General features: G+C 56.0%; 1 long non-coding RNA gene across 1 annotated transcript; it reads left to right on the forward strand.

Moving 5' to 3' along the window:
• Positions 1-2886: 2886 nt before the first annotated feature.
• LOC116955130 (uncharacterized) lies at positions 2887-5290 on the forward strand. The gene is made up of 2 exons (XR_012929753.1): positions 2887-2982; positions 4087-5290. It is a non-coding gene; the product is annotated as an uncharacterized LOC116955130 (long non-coding RNA).
• The last annotated feature ends 1083 nt before the right edge of the window (positions 5291-6373 follow it).

Here is a 6373-nt window from a genome sequence, read left to right on the forward strand (position 1 = left end):
GGAAGACGGGGGCACAAGGGAGACAGAGAGACGGGGGGATAAGGAGACAGAGGGACAGGGGATAAGGAGTGGTGGTGGGGGGGTGCACGTGCGTGTTGTTGTTGTTGTTGTTGTCGTCTGGTTCGGGAGTTGTTGGGTTGGCGCCGCCGCCACCGTCGTCATCCGTCCGGCGCAGGTTGCGGGGCGTCCCCACGCGCGACTCGGTGCGGGACCTCGGCTCGCGAACCTCGTTCCTCACGCTGGCCAGCGGCAGCAGCGGCAGCAGCGGCAGCGGCAGCACCATGGACAGCGCCTCGCATGGCCAGCCGGTACATGGAGACACGGGGGGCAGAGGACACGGGGACACGGGGGTGGGAGACACGGGGCGAGGGGGGGGGCATGAGACACGGGTATAGGGGGCGGGAAACAAGGGGACACAGAACACGGGACTGGTGGTGATGGTGGTGATGATAATAGTGGTGGTAATGATGATGATGGTGGTAACTGTGGTGTTGGTGACGATGGTGGTGATAGTGGTGGTGGTGGTAACGATGATAATCGTGGTGGTGATGGTGGTGATGATAATAGTGGTGGTAATGATGATGATGATGGTAACTGTGGTGTTGGTGACGATGGTGGTGATAGTGGTGGTGGTGGTAACGATGATAATCGTGGTGGTGATGATGGAGGTGATGGTGGTGATGATGATGATAACGGTGGTGGTCGTGATCATGATGGTGATGGCCGTGGTGGTAGGGGTGGCGATGATAATGATGGTAATGCTAGTGGTGATGATGATGTTGTTCATGGTGGTGGTGATGGTTGAGCAGGAGATGAGGTTGGTTGTGATCCCGGACGATGCACGTGACTACGCGATGGTGCATGACGTCATCACACACAGCCCGGGACACTCACAGTGGTGAGATCATCATCACCATCATCACGATCATAATCATCCTCATCACAAGCATCATCATCATCATCATCGTCGTCGTTGTCATCATTATCACCACCACCACCACCATCATCACCATCCCCACCACCACCATCATCACCATCCCCACCACCACCAACATTATCATCCCCACCATCATCATCATCATCTCCACCACCACTATCATCACTATCACCATCTGCACCACCATCTTCACCATCCCCACCACCACCACCATCCCCACCACCACCACCACCGCCATCATCACCTCCCCCACCACCACCACCATCATCACCATCCCCACCACCACCACCGCCACCCCCACCACCACCGCCACCATCATCACCTCCCCCACCACCACCGCCATCGTCACCTTCCCCACCACCACCACCACCATCGTCACCTTCCCCACCACCACCACCGCCATCACCATCCCCACCACCACCACCGCCATCACCATCCCCACCACCACCACCGCCATCACCATCCCCACCACCACCACCACCATCACCTCCCCACCACCACCATCATCACCTCCCCCACCACCACCACCATCATCACCATCCCCACCACCACCACCGCCATCATCACCTCCCCCACCACCACCACCATCATCACCTCCCCCACCACCATCATCACCATCCCCACCACCACCACCATCATCACCTCCCCCACCACCACCATCACCGCCCCGTCTCCGCGTGCCGCAGGCTCTCCGCGCTGCTCGGAGCGAACGCCACCGCGCGGAGCTTCAAGCTGCTGCACCCGGACTTCGTGCGCTACTTGCGCAACAGGTGGGGCCCTATTCATACTCTTAGCTCTTTCGGTAAAGCCACGTTGAAGGGAAACAATAAATAATAAAAAATATATAAATAAATATATAAATTGCTGCAAACCGACACACCTGATGACGACCGTTTGTGTTATGGTCGTAACGTCGTGAGAATTTTTTTATTGTTTTATATATATTTTATTATTTTATTGTTTCCCTTCAACGTGACTTTACCGAAAGAGCTAAGAATATGAATTATTGCAGTCACGAAAGCTTTAAATCAAAGGTGGGGCCCTGTACCCCCCTCTGCGCCTGCCCTCCCCACAGACACCCACCACCCTCCAACCTCCTCCCTCCCAGCGATTTGATTCATTGTAGAGACGGGTTGACTCGTCAGTGGAGTCTGCTTGTGGTCCTCCTTGTCTCCCTCTCTTGTCTCTGCGTCGCCTAATCACGCTGCGTCTCTTCACGTCCCCCATTGTGTCCCTGTCTCCCTGTCCCCCTGTCTGTCTCTCTGTCTGCCTGTCCCCCTGTCTGTCTCTCTGTCTGCCTGTCCCCCTGTCTGTCTCTCTGTCTGCCTGTCCCCCTGTCTGTCTCTCTGTCTGCCTGTCCCCCTGTCTGTCTCTCTGTCTGCCTGTCCCCCTGTCTGTCTCTCTGTCTGCCTGTCCCCCTGTCTGTCTCTCTGTCTGCCTGTCCCCCTGTCTGTCTCTCTGTCTCCCTGTCCCCCTGTCTGTCTCTCTGTCTGCCTGTCCCCCTGTCTGTCTCTCTGTCTGCCTGTCCCCCTGTCTGTCTCTCTGTCTGCCTGTCCCCCTGTCTGTCTCTCTGTCTGCCTGTCCCCCTGTCTGTCTCTCTGTCTGCCTGTCCCCCTGTCTGTCTCTCTGTCTGCCTGTCCCCCTGTCTGTCTCGCTATCTCTGTCCCCACCACCCCCCCCCCCCCATTGTCCTGTCTCTCTCTGTATCTCTGCACCACCCCCCCACCCCCCACCCACCTCCCCCCACGTTTCTCCTCTCACTACAAAGAAACACACGGAGCTGATGAATATCATCACCGATTCCAATGACGAAATTTACACCCCCCCCCCGCAACTCCCTCCGGGCCCCCCCTCCCCGTGCCCCCCCCTACGGCCTTCCTCCCCCCCCCGCGCGCCACCCCCCCCTCTCCCCCCCCCGTGCCCCCCCCGTGCCCCCCCCCCCAAGGCTGCTCCCGTCGCGAGCCCTGAGCACGAATGCGCGCTGGGTGTATCGGCCATCCACCGCCGCTGTGCAGCTGCTGCTCGCCCTGCACACCTGCGACGAGGTGGGACGGTGGAGAGGAGGGGGGGGAGAGGGGGGGAGAGGAGGGGGGGGGGAGAGGAGGGGGGAGAGGGGGGAGAGGGGGGGGAGAGGAGGGGGGAGAGGGGGGGAGAGGGGGGGGAGAGGAGGGGGGAGAGAGGGGGGGGGAGGGGTTCGCCCACGCTTTGCCCCACCACCAGCAGCAGCAGCAGCAGCGGGCGCACGGGCGTCAGCGTCACAAACGAGAGGCAGCACCGGTGACGATGATTTGAACAGAGATGGCGATGATGGTGATGATGATGGCGATGATGATGATGATGGTGGTGATGATGATGATGGCGATGATGATGGTGATGATGATGGCGATGATGATGATGGTGATGATGATGATGGCGATGATGATGATGGCTATGATAATGATAATGATGGCGATGATGATGGTGGTAATGATGGTGATGATGATGGCGATGATGATTATGGCGATGATGATGACGATGCTGCTGATGATGATGGCGATGATGATGATGATGATGGTGATGATGATGGCGATCATGATGGTGATGATGATGATGGCGATGATGATGGTGATGATGATGGTGATGATGATGGCGATCATGATGGTGATGATGATGATGATGGCGATGATGATGGTGATGATGATGGCGATGATGATGATGGTGATGATGATGATGATGGCGATGATGATGATGGCTATAATAATGATAATGATGGCGATGATGACGGTGGTAATGATGGTGATGATGATGGCGATGATGATTATGGCGATGATGATGACGATGCTGATGATGATGGCGATGATAATGATGGTGGTGATGATGGCGACGATGATGATGGCGATGATGATGATGATGGCGATGATGATGGTGGTGATGATGATGGCGATGACGGTGGTAATGATGGTGATGATGATGGCGATGATGATTATGGCGATGATGAATATAGCGATGATGATGATGGCGATAATGATGATGGCGATGATGATGATGGCGATGATGATGATGGCGATGATGATGATGGCGATGATGATGATGATGGCGATGATGATGATGATGGCGATGATGATGATGATGGCGATGATGATGATGATGATGGTGCCGTTGCCGTGTAGGTGTCGGCCTACGGGTACGCGACGCGTGGCTACGCGCGCCACCCAGCCCGCTTGCTGCACGAGACGGCGCTCAGTCGCCTCGTGCTCTACGTGCGGCACGACGCGCGCATCGAGGCACGGCTCTGGCAGCGTCTCCAGCGCGAGGGCCTCCTGCGCATCCACACGGGCGGCCCACACGGGGCCCACGCGGGGATCACGAGGGGATCACAAGGGGATCACAAGGGGATCACAAGGGGTTCACAAGGGGATCACAAGGGAATCATAAGGGGATCACGCGGGGTTCATAAGGGCCCACAAGGGGATCACAAGGGGATCACAAGGGGTTCATAAGGAGCCCACAAGGGGAACCACATGGGGTCCACACGGGGTCCACGTAGGGACCACATGAGCATCAAGCTGGGACCACATGGGGACCACGTGGGGATCACGTGCGGACCAAGCGGTGATCACACGGGGACTACGTAGCGACTACATGGGGACCACATGGAGACCACGCGGGTACCACATGGGCCCCACTGAGCGCGCTTCGCAGAGCGAGACACCCTCTCCTTCACCGCGCCGTGACCCAGAGCTCGCCCCGCTCCCCCGTGGTCTTCATTCACAACCTCGCAGTTTGCCCGCGTCTCAGACCTGCCACAGAGTCTCACGGGGCTCTCCACCCACAACACAACGGGGGATGTCGTCTGATAACCCTGACCCTGCCATCGACGGAGGCTTCACGCGCACCTCACAAGTAACCCACGGGGTGGTCACCTTAGACCTCACACTAGCACCGCACCAGGGTCCCTACCCTCGCCCGCACCAGGGCCCTAACCTCACAGAATTTTCTTTCTCGCTCGTGACCCCAACGGGGCTGTGGGAGGCCACGAGACGGAGGGCCCGCGTCGTTCGAAAACGGCGCGCGGAAGCGGATATCGCAGAGCTGCCTCTGAGATCCCTTCCTCAAATGACCTCTGTTCACTAAAGTAGATTTAGGCCCTTGTATCGGGATCACCACCATCGTCATCATCATCAACATCATCACGCCATCGTCATCATCAACCACCATCGCAGTGAACATCACCATTCCCAGCGTCACCATCGCCACCGCTTTCACATCTCCACGTGCTCTGTAACACGATCGATTCACACCGTAGGTTAAGCTACAGTAAGTAGGGGGAATTCAATCTCAATCACAAGTAATAAAACAATATTCTTCTTTCGCCTCGAATGTGAAGTTGTTGATTATAAACCAGCATTTATCCGTGCGTCTTTACGCAGAGCAGCGCAGAACAATTAATTGTTGTTGTGCGTCGCTGGGCTCCCGTGTCTATGCTCCCAGCCTCGGGTCGCCACCTTTCCCACAGAAAACACAAATTCGGAGACGTCTCTCTCTGAGTCGTCACCCGGTTTGCAGTTGCAACTGTGATGAAGTTCAACGCGGCAACACCGCAAACAGATCTCGGTGACCCAATCACCTCCTGCCACCGCTACGCACACGGTGAGTGGGTGCGTGGTGGAGTGAGTGAGTGGGTGAATGGGGAGATGTTAACTACCTAGCCTGGTATACAGGAGGTGGTGGGTTCGATCCCGACCCTGACGCCTGCTGCATATTTGGAGTTTACGTGTCTCTCTCTCTCTGCCCGTGGTCACGTGGATTTTTCTCCGGGTCCTCCGGGTTTTCTCTCCACTTGCATTAAGATTATTTGGCTGCTTTAAATTTCCACGTGATAAGCCACTTCGTTGAGCTAGCATTTGTGGCCAAGGCGCGTCTGAAAAGAAGCTATATGGCTCAGATGGGCCTTACCTGGTAAAATAAAATGGTTAGTTTAGTTTCAGTTTAGAGTGTGATTGAGTGGGTGAGTGTGAATGAGTGGGTGAGTTAGTGAGTGGTTGAGTGAGTGGGTGATTGAGTAGGTGAGTGAGTGAAGGATTTAGCGGTTGAGTGAGTGGGTGGTTGAGTAGGTGAGTGAATGGTTGAGTGAGTGATTGGGTAGGTGAGTGAGTGGGTGAGTAAATGATTGAGTGGTTGTGTCGTTGAGTAAGTTGGTGGTTGAGCAGGTGAGTCAGTGGGTGAGTGGTTGAGTGAGTAGGTAGTTACGTAGGTGGGTCAGTGGGTGAATTCATTATTGAGTGGGCGAGTGGTTGAGTGGGTGGGTGAGTGAATGATTGAGTGGGTGAGTGGTTGAGTAAGTTAGTGGTTGAGCAGGTGAGTCAGTGGGTGAGTGGTCAAGTGAGTAGGTGGTTGCGTAGGTGAGTGAGTGGGTGAATTAATGATTGAGTGGGCGAGTGGTTGAGTGAGTGGGTA

This window comes from Petromyzon marinus, chromosome 58, assembly GCF_048934315.1.
Source record: "Petromyzon marinus isolate PM22_M1 ecotype Great Lakes invasive population chromosome 58, UKy_Petmar_22M1.pri1.0, whole genome shotgun sequence".
Classification (NCBI taxonomy): domain Eukaryota; kingdom Metazoa; phylum Chordata; class Hyperoartia; order Petromyzontiformes; family Petromyzontidae; genus Petromyzon; species Petromyzon marinus.